Genomic DNA, 13796 nt, shown 5'->3' with positions numbered 1-13796 from the left:
TGGGATTTACGTGAACTCGGCGCAAGCTTGTATCTTCCTAGACACATCTGCTGGCTGTGAAGTATTCCACTTGCATATCAAGGTGCGCATGTAGGTGTGTTAAAAATCCTGCAGGCACTGGGTATTGATCCCAGTACCTCTTGCATACTAAGCGAGCGCTCTACCATCTGAGCTACGCCCGCCCCCCCCCCCTCCCCCCGAAAACTAGTGGTGCTACATACAGCCATATAGACGACACAGACCCTTGCACTCCCATTATTCAGCAGACAAACACTACTCTCTATGTATCCGTTAGGGTGTCTTTCAGGTTTCGTGCATTCTGTATCGAATCGTAGTTACCAAAATGAAAGTGGCACGTATAACGTCGAAAATAGAATTCGGACACCGCTCTGAGTAAGACCAACGTGTTGTCCACCCTCTAGACTTCAATGAGGTTAAGCCGCGATACCTAAGACAGATCTGCACTCGATGACACCTCGATAACAGCCGGTACCCACACTTACATCTTGCTCTCCTTACGTCAGTATACAACATATCAGTCTGTGACGCTGGCTTTGCAACATCTTGCGTGCCTTTAGGTTCGCCGCGACCAACACTTACCATGCACTGACCACAAAAAATGGAGGCGCCGCGGCTTGAACCCTGGACCTTTCACATGCCAAGCGAACGCTCTACCAACTGAGCTACGCCCCATGCACGAGCAAACTGCGCTATTCCCCATTGTTTGCGACTCAGATGCGCACGGACACGATGGTTGGTTGGTTTGTAGCGGTGAAGGGAGCAGAGTACAAAGGCGCGGACCCGTTCATATACACAAAAGTTCCAAGTAGTTTCGATGCTCTGGTATTACAAATGCAAATTCCGTCTGTTTTTAACGTCTTAAATTGAAAGAGCCGTCACAAATTGCTCCGTTTTCACTCATTGTAGACAATTATACAGCACCTGAGGTAACAAACACATCTCGAGAACCATTGTGCACTACATTATTTATGCCAACTCAGTGCCTCGCTCTTTACTACTGTGTACCAATCTTGTCGTCCAACTGCAAAACACTGGGCCACAACAAGTTTCCGCGTCTCCATTGCACTGCGCATACTACGAAACGCTACCCAAACTTGGCACTCACCCTCGCAGCCGACTTTTCCGACTTTCCACGACGCTCACGCTAGTGACAGCATTATTTATAGTTCGACGTCGCGCCAAAGCGAATGAGCACAATTCGCCTACGGCTTAGGCCGCCCTCCTAGTGTGGCTGCTCGGTGTCTGCAGGCAGCGAGGGTCTGCAAGCTTCCTGTGTTCGCACCTATGTCACCTGTGCTTGCTTGTCAGAGACAGACTATCGCAAAACATACAACTCACTCCATGAATTGATTGCTACGGCATCTGTTATCAGCAGTCACAACTAACAACACCAGGAGCAGCTGACTGCACGCAAAGAATAGGAATGTGCAGTGGGATTTACGTGAACTCGGCGCAAGCTTGTATCTTCCTAGACACATCTGCTGGCTGTGAAGTATTCCACTTGCATATCAAGGTGCGCATGTAGGTGTGTTAAAAATCCTGCAGGCACTGGGTATTGATCCCAGTACCTCTCGCATACTAAGCGAGCACTCTACCATCTGAGCTACGCCCGCCCCCCCGAAGACTAGTGGTGCTACATACAGCCATATAGACGACACAGACCCTTGCACTCCCATTATTCAGCAGACAAACACTACTCTCTATGTATCCGTTAGGGTGTCTTTCAGGTTTCGTGCATTCTGTATCGAATCGTAGTTGCCAAAATGAAAGTGGCACGTATAACGTCGAAAATAGAATTCGGACACCGCTCTGAGTAAGACCAACGTGTTGTCCACCCTCTAGACTTCAATGAGGTTAAGCCGCGATACCTAAGACAGATCTGCACTCGATGACACCTCGATAACAGCCGGTACCCACACTTACATCTTGCTCTCCTTACGTCAGTATACATCATATCAGTCTGTGACGCTGGCTTTGCAACATCTTGCGTGCCTTTAGGTTCGCCGCGATCAACACTTACCATGCACTGACCACAAAAAATGGAGGCGCCGCGGCTTGAACCCTGGACCTTTCACATGCCAAGCGAACGCTCTACCAACTGAGCTACGCCCCATGCACGAGCAAACTCCGCTATTCCCCATTGTTTGCGACTCAGATGCGCACGGACACGATGGTTGGTTTGTTTGTAGCGGTGAAGGGAGCAGAGTACAAAGGCGCGGACCCGTTCATATACACAAAAGTTCCAAGTAGTTTCGATGCTCTGGTATTACAAATGCAAATTCCGTCTGTTTTTAACGTCTTAAATTGAAAGAGCCGTCACAAATTGCTCCGTTTTCACTCATTGTAGACAATTATACAGCACCTGAGGTAACAAACACATCTCGAGAACCATTGTGCACTACATTATTTATGCCAACTCAGTGCCTCGCTCTTTACTACTGTGTACCAATCTTGTCGTCCAACTGCAAAACACTGGGCCACAACAAGTTTCCGCGTCTCCATTGCACTGCGCATACTACGAAACGCTCCCCAAACTTGGCACTCACCCTCGCAGCCGACTTTTCCGACTTTCCACGACGCTCACGCAACGCTCACGCTAGTGACAGCATTATTTATAGTTCGACGTCGCGCCAAAGCGAATGAGCACAATTCGCCTACGGCTTAGGCCGCCCTCCTAGTGTGGCTGCTCGGTCTCTGCAGGCAGCGAGGGTCTGCAAGCTTCCTGTGTTCGCACCTATGTCACCTGTGCTTGCTTGTCAGAGACAGACTATCGCAAAACATACAACTCACTCCATGAATTGATTGCTACGGCATCTGTTATCAGCAGTCACAACTAACAACACCAGGAGCAGCTGACTGCACGCAAAGAATAGGAATGTGCAGTGGGATTTACGTGAACTCGGCGCAAGCTTGTATCTTCCTAGACACATCTGCTGGCTGTGAAGTATTCCACTTGCATATCAAGGTGCGCATGTAGGTGTGTTAAAAATCCTGCAGGCACTGGGTATTGATCCCAGTACCTCTCGCATACTAAGCGAGCACTCTACCATCTGAGCTACGCCCGCCCCCCCGAAGACTAGTGGTGCTACATACAGCCATATAGACGACACAGACCCTTGCACTCCCATTATTCAGCAGACAAACACTACTCTCTATGTATCCGTTAGGGTGTCTTTCAGGTTTCGTGCATTCTGTATCGAATCGTAGTTGCCAAAATGAAAGTGGCACGTATAACGTCGAAAATAGAATTCGGACACCGCTCTGAGTAAGACCAACGTGTTGTCCACCCTCTAGACTTCAATGAGGTTAAGCCGCGATACCTAAGACAGATCTGCACTCGATGACACCTCGATAACAGCCGGTACCCACACTTACATCTTGCTCTCCTTACGTCAGTATACATCATATCAGTCTGTGACGCTGGCTTTGCAACATCTTGCGTGCCTTTAGGTTCGCCGCGATCAACACTTACCATGCACTGACCACAAAAAATGGAGGCGCCGCGGCTTGAACCCTGGACCTTTCACATGCCAAGCGAACGCTCTACCAACTGAGCTACGACCCATGCACGAGCAAACTCCGCTATTCCCCATTGTTTGCGACTCAGATGCGCACGGACACGATGGTTGGTTTGTTTGTAGCGGTGAAGGGAGCAGAGTACAAAGGCGCGGACCCGTTCATATACACAAAAGTTCCAAGTAGTTTCGATGCTCTGGTATTACAAATGCAAATTCCGTCTGTTTTTAACGTCTTAAATTGAAAGAGCCGTCACAAATTGCTCCGTTTTCACTCATTGTAGACAATTATACAGCACCTGAGGTAACAAACACATCTCGAGAACCATTGTGCACTACATTATTTATGCCAACTCAGTGCCTCGCTCTTTACTACTGTGTACCAATCTTGTCGTCCAACTGCAAAACACTGGGCCACAACAAGTTTCCGCGTCTCCATTGCACTGCGCATACTACGAAACGCTCCCCAAACTTGGCACTCACCCTCGCAGCCGACTTTTCCGACTTTCCACGACGCTCGCGCAACGCTCACGCTAGTGACAGCATTATTTATAGTTCGACGTCGCGCCAAAGCGAATGAGCACAATTCGCCTACGGCTTAGGCCGCCCTCCTAGTGTGGCTGCTCGGTGTCTGCAGGCAGCGAGGGTCTGCAAGCTTCCTGTGTTCGCACCTATGTCACCTGTGCTTGCTTGTCAGAGACAGACTATCGCAAAACATACAACTCACTCCATGAATTGATTGCTACGGCATCTGTTATCAGCAGTCACAACTAACAACACCAGGAGCAGCTGACTGCACGCAAAGAATAGGAATGTGCAGTGGGATTTACGTGAACTCGGCGCAAGCTTGTATCTTGCTAGACTCATCTGCTGGCTGTGAAGTATTCCACTTGCATATCAAGGTGCGCATGTAGGTGTGTTAAAAATCCTGCAGGCACTGGGTATTGATCCCAGTACCTCTCGCATACTAAGCGAGCGCTCTACCATCTGAGCTACGCCCGCCCCCCCGAAGACTAATGGTGCTACATACAGCCATATAGACGACACAGACCCTTGCACTCCCATTATTCAGCAGACAAACACTACTCTCTATGTATCCGTTAGGGTGTCTTTCAGGTTTCGTGCATTCTGTATCGAATCGTAGTTGCCAAAATGAAAGTGGCACGTATAACGTCGAAAATAGAATTCGGACACCGCTCTGAGTAAGACCAACGTGTTGTCCACCCTCTAGACTTCAATGAGGTTAAGCCGCGATACCTAAGACAGATCTGCACTCGATGACACCTCGATAACAGCCGGTCCCCACACTTACATCTTGCTATCCTCACGTCAGTATACATCATATCAGTCTGTGACGCTGGCTTTGCAACATCTTGCGTGCCTTTAGGTTCGCCGCGACCAACACTTACCATGCACTGACCACAAAAAATGAAGGCGCCGCGGCTTGAACCCTGGACCTTTCACATGCCAAGCGAACGCTCTACCAACTGAGCTACGCCCCATGCACGAGCAAACTGCGCTATTCCCCATTGTTTGCGACTCAGATGCGCACGGACACGATGGTTGGTTGGTTTGTAGCGGTGAAGGGAGCAGAGTACAAAGGCGCGGACCCGTTCATATACACAAAAGTTCCAAGTAGTTTCGATGCTCTGGTATTACAAATGCAAATTCCGTCTCTTTTTAACGTCTTAAATTGAAAGAGCCGTCACAAATTGCTCCGTTTTCACTCATTGTAGACAATTATACAGCACCTGAGGTAACAAACACATCTCGAGAACCATTGTGCACTACATTATTTATGCCAACTCAGTGCCTCGCTCTTTACTACTGTGTACCAATCTTGTCGTCCAACTGCAAAACACTGGGCCACAACAAGTTTCCGCGTCTCCATTGCACTGCGCATACTACGAAACGCTCCCCAAACTTGGCACTCACCCTCGCAGCCGACTTTTCCGACTTTCCACGACGCTCACGCTAGTGACAGCATTATTTATAGTTCGACGTCGCGCCAAAGCGAATGAGCACAATTCGCCTACGGCTTAGGCCGCCCTCCTAGTGTGGCTGCTCGGTGTCTGCAGGCAGCGAGGGTCTGCAAGCTTCCTGTGTTCGCACCTATGTCACCTGTGCTTGCTTGTCAGAGACAGACTATCGCAAAACATACAACTCACTCCATGAATTGATTGCTACGGCATCTGTTATCAGCAGTCACAACTAACAACACCAGGAGCAGCTGACTGCACGCAAAGAATAGGAATGTGCAGTGGGATTTACGTGAACTCGGCGCAAGCTTGTATCTTGCTAGACACATCTGCTGGCTGTGAAGTATTCCACTTGCATATCAAGGTGCGCATGTAGGTGTGTTAAAAATCCTGCAGGCACTGGGTATTGATCCCAGTACCTCTCGCATACTAAGCGAGCACTCTACCATCTGAGCTACGCCCGCCCCCCCGAAGACTAGTGGTGCTACATACAGCCATATAGACGACACAGACCCTTGCACTCCCATTATTCAGCAGACAAACACTACTCTCTATGTATCCGTTAGGGTGTCTTTCAGGTTTCGTGCATTCTGTATCGAATCGTAGTTGCCAAAATGAAAGTGGCACGTATAACGTCGAAAATAGAATTCGGACACCGCTCTGAGTAAGACCAACGTGTTGTCCACCCTCTAGACTTCAATGAGGTTAAGCCGCGATACCTAAGACAGATCTGCACTCGATGACACCTCGATAACAGCCGGTCCCCACACTTACATCTTGCTCTCCTTACGTCAGTATACATCATATCAGTCTGTGACGCTGGCTTTGCAACATCTTGCGTGCCTTTAGGTTCGCCGCGACCAACACTTACCATGCACTGACCACAAAAAATGGAGGCGCCGAGGCTTGAACACTGGACCTTTCACATGCCAAGCGAACGCTCTACCAACTGAGCTACGCCCCATGCACGAGCAAACTGCGCTATTCCCCATTGTTTGCGACTCAGATGCGCACGGACACGATGGTTGGTTTGTTTGTAGCGGGGAAGGGAGCAGAGTACAAAGGCGCGGACCCGTTCATATACACAAAAGTTCCAAGTAGTTTCGATGCTCTGGTATTACAAATGCAAATTCCGTCTGTTTTTAACGTCTTAAATTGAAAGAGCCGTCACAAATTGCTCCGTTTTCACTCATTGTAGACAATTATACAGCACCTGAGGTAACAAACACATCTCGAGAACCATTGTGCACTACATTATTTATGCCAACTCAGTGCCTCGCTCTTTACTACTGTGTACCAATCTTGTCGTCCAACTGCAAAACACTGGGCCACAACAAGTTTCCGCGTCTCCATTGCACTGCGCATACTACGAAACGCTCCCCAAACTTGGCACTCACCCTCGCAGCCGACTTTTCCGACTTTCCACGACGCTCACGCTAGTGACAGCATTATTTATAGTTCGACGTCGCGCAAAAGCGAATGAGCACAATTCGCCTACGGCTTAGGCCGCCCTCCTAGTGTGGCTGCTCGGTGTCTGCAGGCAGCGAGGGTCTGCAAGCTTCCTGTGTTCGCACCTATGTCACCTGTGCTTGCTTGTCAGAGACAGACTATCGCAAAACATACAACTCACTCCATGAATTGATTGCTACGGCATCTGTTATCAGCAGTCACAACTAACAACACCAGGAGCAGCTGACTGCACGCAAAGAATAGGAATGTGCAGTGGGATTTACGTGAACTCGGCGCAAGCTTGTATCTTGCTAGACACATCTGCTGGCTGTGAAGTATTCCACTTGCATATCAAGGTGCGCATGTAGGTGTGTTAAAAATCCTGCAGGCACTGGGTATTGATCCCAGTACCTCTCGCATACTAAGCGAGCGCTCTACCATCTGAGCTACGCCCGCCCCCCCGAAGACTAATGGTGCTACATACAGCCATATGGACGACACAGACCCTTGCACTCCCATTATTCAGCAGACAAACACTACTCTCTATGTATCCGTTAGGGTGTCTTTCAGGTTTCGTGCATTCTGTATCGAATCGTAGTTGCCAAAATGAAAGTGGCACGTATAACGTCGAAAATAGAATTCGGACACCGCTCTGAGTAAGACCAACGTGTTGTCCACCCTCTAGACTTCAATGAGGTTAAGCCGTGATACCTAAGACAGATCTGCACTCGATGACACCTCGATAACAGCCGGTCCCCACACTTACATCTTGCTCTCCTTACGTCAGTATACATCATATCAGTCTGTGACGCTGGCTTTGCAACATCTTGCGTGCCTTTAGGTTCGCTGCGACCAACACTTACCATGCACTGACCACAAAAAATGGAGGCGCCGCGGCTTGAACCCTGGACCTTTCACATGCCAAGCGAACGCTCTACCAACTGAGCTACGCCCCATGCACGAGCAAACTGCGCTATTCCCCATTGTTTGCGACTCAGATGCGCACGGACACGATGGTTGGTTGGTTTGTAGCGGTGAAGGGAGCAGAGTACAAAGGCGCGGACCCGTTCATATACACAAAAGTTCCAAGTAGAGTCGATGCTCTGGTATTACAAATGCAAATTCCGTCTGTTTTTAACGTCTTAAATTGAAAGAGCCGTCACAAATTGCTCCGTTTTCACTCATTGTAGACAATTATACAGCACCTGAGGTAACAAACACATCTCGAGAACCATTGTGCACTACATTATTTATGCCAACTCAGTGCCTCGCTCTTTACTACTGTGTACCAATCTTGTCGTCCAACTGCAAAACACTGGGCCACAACAAGTTTCCGCGTCTCCATTGCACTGCGCATACTACGAAACGCTCCCCAAACTTGGCACTCACCCTCGCAGCCGACTTTTCCGACTTTCCACGACGCTCACGCTAGTGACAGCATTATTTATAGTTCGACGTCGCGCCAAAGCGAATGAGCACAATTCGCCTACGGCTTAGGCCGCCCTCCTAGTGTGGCTGCTCGGTGTCTGCAGGCAGCGAGGGTCTGCAAGCTTCCTGTGTTCGCACCTATGTCACCTGTGCTTGCTTGTCAGAGACAGACTATCGCAAAACATACAACTCACTCCATGAATTGATTGCTACGGCATCTGTTATCAGCAGTCACAACTAACAACACCAGGAGCAGCTGACTGCACGCAAAGAATAGGAATGTGCAGTGGGATTTACGTGAACTCGGCGCAAGCTTGTATCTTCCTAGACACATCTGCTGGCTGTGAAGTATTCCACTTGCATATCAAGGTGCGCATGTAGGTGTGTTAAAAATCCTGCAGGCACTGGGTATTGATCCCAGTACCTCTCACATACTAAGCGAGCGCTCTACCATCTGAGCTACGCCCGCCCCCCCGAAGACTAATGGTGCTACATACAGCCATATAGACGACACAGACCCTTGCACTCCCATTATTCAGCAGACAAACACTACTCTCTATGTATCCGTTAGGGTGTCTTTCAGGTTTCGTGCATTCTGTATCGAATCGTAGTTGCCAAAATGAAAGTGGCACGTATAACGTCGAAAATAGAATTCGGACACCGCTCTGAGTAAGACCAACGTGTTGTCCACCCTCTAGACTTCAATGAGGTTAAGCCGCGATACCTAAGACAGATCTGCACTCAATGACACCTCGATAACAGCCGGTCCCCACACTTACATCTTGCTCTCCTTACGTCAGTATACATCATATCAGTCTGTGACGCTGGCTTTGCAACATCTTGCGTGCCTTTAGGTTCGCCGCGACCAACACTTACCATGCACTGACCACAAAAAATTGAGGCGCCGCGGCTTGAACCCTGGACCTTTCACATGCCAAGCGAACGCTCTACCAACTGAGCTACGCCCCATGCACGAGCAAACTGCGCTATTCCACATTGTTTGCGACTCAGATGCGCACGGACACGATGGTTGGTTGGTTTGTAGCGGTGAAGGGAGCAGAGTACAAAGGCGCGGACCCGTTCATATACACAAAAGTTCCAAGTAGTTTCGATGCTCTGGTATTACAAATGCAAATTCCGTCTGTTTTTAACGTCTTAAATTGAAAGAGCCGTCACAAATTGCTCCGTTTTCACTCATTGTAGACAATTATACAGCACCTGAGGTAACAAACACATCTCGAGAACCATTGTGCACTACATTATTTATGCCAACTCAGTGCCTCGCTCTTTACTACTGTGTACCAATCTTGTCGTCCAACTGCAAAACACTGGGCCACAACAAGTTTCCGCGTCTCCATTGCACTGCGCATACTACGAAATGCTCCCCAAACTTGGCACTCACCCTCGCAGCCGACTTTTCCGACTTTCCACGACGCTCACGCTAGTGACAGCATTATTTATAGTTCGACGTCGCGCCAAAGCGAATGAGCACAATTCGCCTACGGCTCAGGCCGCCCTCCTAGTGTGGCTGCTCGGTGTCTGCAGGCAGCGAGGGTCTGCAAGCTTCCTGTGTTCGCACCTATGTCACCTGTGCTTGCTTGTCAGAGACAGACTATCGCAAAACATACAACTCACTCCATGAATTGATTGCTACGGCATCTGTTATCAGCAGTCACAACTAACAACACCAGGAGCAGCTGACTGCACGCAAAGAATAGGAATGTGCAGTGGGATTTACGTGAACTCGGCGCAAGCTTGTATCTTCCTAGACACATCTGCTGGCTGTGAAGTATTCCACTTGCATATCAAGGTGCGCATGTAGGTGTGTTAAAGATCCTGCAGGCACTGGGTATTGATCCCAGTACCTATCGCATACTAAGCGAGAGCTCTACCATCTGAGCTACGCCCGCCCCCCCGAAGACTAATGGTGCTACATACAGCCATATAGACGACACAGACCCTTGCACTCCCATTATTCAGCAGACAAACACTACTCTCTATGTATCCGTTAGGGTGTCTTTCAGGTTTCGTGCATTCTGTATCGAATCGTAGTTGCCAAAATGAAAGTGGCACGTATAACGTCGAAAATAGAATTCGGACACCGCTCTGAGTAAGACCAACGTGTTGTCCACCCTCTAGACTTCAATGAGGTTAAGCCGCGATACCTAAGACAGATCTGCACTCGATGACACCTCGATAACAGCCGGTCCCCACACTTACAACTTGCTCTCCTTACGTCAGTATACATCATATCAGTCTGTGACGCTGGCTTTGCAACATCTTGCGTGCCTTTAGGTTCGCCGCGACCAACACTTACCATGCACTGACCACAAAAACTGGAGGCGCCGCGGCTTGAACCCTGGGCCTTTCACATGCCAAGCGAACGCTCTACCAACTGAGCTACTCCCCATGCACGAGCAAACTGCGCTATTCCCCATTGTTTGCGACTCAGATGCGCACGGACACGATGGTTGGTTGGTTTGTAGCGGTGAAGGGAGCAGAGTACAAAGGCGCGGACCCGTTCATATACACAAAAGTTCCAAGTAGTTTCGATGCTCTGGTATTACAAATGCAAATTCCGTCTGTTTTTAACGTCTTAAATTGAAAGAGCCGTCACAAATTGCTCCGTTTTCACTCATTGTAGACAATTATACAGCACCTGAGGTAACAAACACATCTCGAGAACCATTGTGCACTACATTATTTATGCCAACTCAGTGCCTCGCTCTTTACTACTGTGTACCAATCTTGTCGTCCAACTGCAAAACACTGGGCCACAACAAGTTTCCGCGTCTCCATTGCACTGCGCATACTACGAAACGCTCCCCAAACTTGGCACTCACCCTCGCAGCCGACTTTTCCGACTTTCCACGACGCTCACGCAACGCTCACGCTAGTGACAGCATTATTTATAGTTCGACGTCGCGCCAAAGCGAATGAGCACAATTCGCCTACGGCTTAGGCCGCCCTCCTAGTGTGGCTGCTCGGTGTCTGCAGGCAGCGAGGGTCTGCAAGCTTCCTGTGTTCGCACCTATGTCACCTGTGCTTGCTTGTCAGAGACAGACTATCGCAAAACATACAACTCACTCCATGAATTGATTGCTACGGCATCTGTTATCAGCAGTCACAACTAACAACACCAGGAGCAGCTGACTGCACGCAAAGAATAGGAATGTGCAGTGGGATTTACGTGAACTCGGCGCAAGCTTGTATCTTCCTAGACACATCTGCTGGCTGTGAAGTATTCCACTTGCATATCAAGGTGCGCATGTAGGTGTGTTAAAAATCCTGCAGGCACTGGGTATTGATCCCAGTACCTCTCGCATACTAAGCGAGCGCTCTACCATCTGAGCTACGCCCGCCCCCCCGAAGACTAGTGGTGCTACATCCAGCCATATAGACGACACAGACCCTTGCACTCCCATTATTCAGCAGACAAACACTACTCTCTATGTATCCGTTAGGGTGTCTTTCAGGTTTCGTGCATTCTGTATCGAATCGTAGTTGCCAAATTGAAAGTGGCACGTATAACGTCGAAAATAGAATTCGGACACCGCTCTGAGTAAGACCAACGTGTTGTCCACCCTCTAGACTTCAATGAGGTTAAGCCGCGATACCTAAGACAGATCTGCACTCGATGACACCTCGATAACAGCCGGTACCCACACTTACATCTTGCTCTCCTTACGTCAGTATACATCATATCAGTCTGTGACGCTGGCTTTGCAACATCTTGCGTGCCTTTAGGTTCGCCGCGACCAACACTTACCATGCACTGACCACAAAAACTGGAGGCGCCGCGGCTTGAACCCTGGGCCTTTCACATGCCAAGCGAACGCTCTACCAACTGAGCTACGCCCCATGCACGAGCAAACTGCGCTATTCCCCATTGTTTGCGACTCAGATGCGCACGGACACGATGGTTGGTTGGTTTGTAGCGGTGAAGGGAGCAGAGTACAAAGGCGCGGACCCGTTCATATACACAAAAGTTCCAAGTAGAGTCGATGCTCTGGTATTACAAATGCAAATTCCGTCTGTTTTTAACGTCTTAAATTGAAAGAGCCGTCACAAATTGCTCCGTTTTCACTCATTGTAGACAATTATACAGCACCTGAGGTAACAAACACATCTCGAGAACCATTGTGCACTACATTATTTATGCCAACTCAGTGCCTCGCTCTTTACTACTGTGTACCAATCTTGTCGTCCAACTGCAAAACACTGGGCCACAACAAGTTTCCGCGTCTCCATTGCACTGCGCATACTACGAAACGCTCCCCAAACTTGGCACTCACCCTCGCAGCCGACTTTTCCAACTTTCCACGACGCTCACGCAACGCTCACGCTAGTGACAGCATTATTTATAGTTCGACGTCGCGCCAAAGCGAATGAGCACAATTCGCCTACGGCTTAGGCCGCCCTCCTAGTGTGGCTGCTCGGTGTCTGCAGGCAGCGAGGGTCTGCAAGCTTCCTGTGTTCGCACCTATGTCACCTGTGCTTGCTTGTCAGAGACAGACTATCGCAAAACATACAACTCACTCCATGAATTGATTGCTACGGCATCTGTTATCAGCAGTCACAACTAACAACACCAGGAGCAGCTGACTGCACGCAAAGAATAGGAATGTGCAGTGGGATTTACGTGAACTCGGCGCAAGCTTGTATCTTCCTAGACACATCTGCTGGCTGTGAAGTATTCCACTTGCATATCAAGGTGCGCATGTAGGTGTGTTAAAAATCCTGCAGGCACTGGGTATTGATCCCAGTACCTCTCGCATACTAAGCGAGCACTCTACCATCTGAGCTACGCCCGCCCCCCCGAAGACTAGTGGTGCTACATACAGCCATATAGACGACACAGACCCTTGCACTCCCATTATTCAGCAGACAAACACTACTCTCTATGTATCCGTTAGGGTGTCTTTCAGGTTTCGTGCATTCTGTATCGAATCGTAGTTGCCAAAATGAAAGTGGCACGTATAACGTCGAAAATAGAATTCGGACACCGCTCTGAGTAAGACCAACGTGTTGTCCACCCTCCAGACTTCAATGAGGTTAAGCCGCGATACCTAAGACAGATCTGCACTCGATGACACCTCGATAACAGCCGGTACCCACACTTACATCTTGCTCTCCTTACGTCAGTATACATCATATCAGTCTGTGACGCTGGCTTTGCAACATCTTGCGTGCCTTTAGGTTCGCCGCGACCAACACTTACCATGCACTGACCACAAAAAATGGAGGCGCCGCGGCTTGAACCCTGGACCTTTCACATGCCAAGCGAACGCTCTACCAACTGAGCTACGCCCCATGCACGAGCAAACTGCGCTATTCCCCATTGTTTGCGACTCAGATGCGCACGGACACGATGGTTGGTTGGTTTGTAGCGGTGAAGGGAGCA

General features: G+C 49.2%; 9 non-coding genes across 9 annotated transcripts; all 9 read right to left on the bottom strand.

The window, feature by feature from the left end:
• Positions 1 to 1561: 1561 nt before the first annotated feature.
• On the bottom strand, positions 1562 to 1634 carry Trnat-agu (transfer RNA threonine (anticodon AGU)). Its single transcript has one exon. It is a non-coding gene; the product is annotated as a tRNA-Thr (tRNA).
• Positions 1635 to 3013: 1379 nt separating this feature from the next.
• Trnat-agu (transfer RNA threonine (anticodon AGU)) lies at positions 3014 to 3086 on the bottom strand. The gene has a single exon. It is a non-coding gene; the product is annotated as a tRNA-Thr (tRNA).
• Positions 3087 to 4465: 1379 nt separating this feature from the next.
• Positions 4466 to 4538, bottom strand: Trnat-agu (transfer RNA threonine (anticodon AGU)). The gene has a single exon. It is a non-coding gene; the product is annotated as a tRNA-Thr (tRNA).
• Positions 4539 to 5906: 1368 nt separating this feature from the next.
• On the bottom strand, positions 5907 to 5979 carry Trnat-agu (transfer RNA threonine (anticodon AGU)). The gene has a single exon. It is a non-coding gene; the product is annotated as a tRNA-Thr (tRNA).
• A 1368-nt stretch (positions 5980 to 7347) lies between these two features.
• Trnat-agu (transfer RNA threonine (anticodon AGU)) lies at positions 7348 to 7420 on the bottom strand. The gene has a single exon. It is a non-coding gene; the product is annotated as a tRNA-Thr (tRNA).
• A 1368-nt stretch (positions 7421 to 8788) lies between these two features.
• Positions 8789 to 8861, bottom strand: Trnat-agu (transfer RNA threonine (anticodon AGU)). Its single transcript has one exon. It is a non-coding gene; the product is annotated as a tRNA-Thr (tRNA).
• Positions 8862 to 9288: 427 nt separating this feature from the next.
• On the bottom strand, positions 9289 to 9361 carry Trnaa-ggc (transfer RNA alanine (anticodon GGC)). Its single transcript has one exon. It is a non-coding gene; the product is annotated as a tRNA-Ala (tRNA).
• Positions 9362 to 11681: 2320 nt separating this feature from the next.
• On the bottom strand, positions 11682 to 11754 carry Trnat-agu (transfer RNA threonine (anticodon AGU)). Its single transcript has one exon. It is a non-coding gene; the product is annotated as a tRNA-Thr (tRNA).
• Positions 11755 to 13133: 1379 nt separating this feature from the next.
• On the bottom strand, positions 13134 to 13206 carry Trnat-agu (transfer RNA threonine (anticodon AGU)). Its single transcript has one exon. It is a non-coding gene; the product is annotated as a tRNA-Thr (tRNA).
• Between the last annotated feature and the right edge of the window lie 590 nt (positions 13207 to 13796).

The sequence above is a fragment of the Schistocerca gregaria genome, chromosome 10, assembly GCF_023897955.1.
Source record: "Schistocerca gregaria isolate iqSchGreg1 chromosome 10, iqSchGreg1.2, whole genome shotgun sequence".
Classification (NCBI taxonomy): Eukaryota; Metazoa; Arthropoda; class Insecta; order Orthoptera; family Acrididae; genus Schistocerca; species Schistocerca gregaria.
Note: the sequence above shows the minus strand (reverse complement) of the source record. Positions and strands in the feature narration are given on the sequence as shown.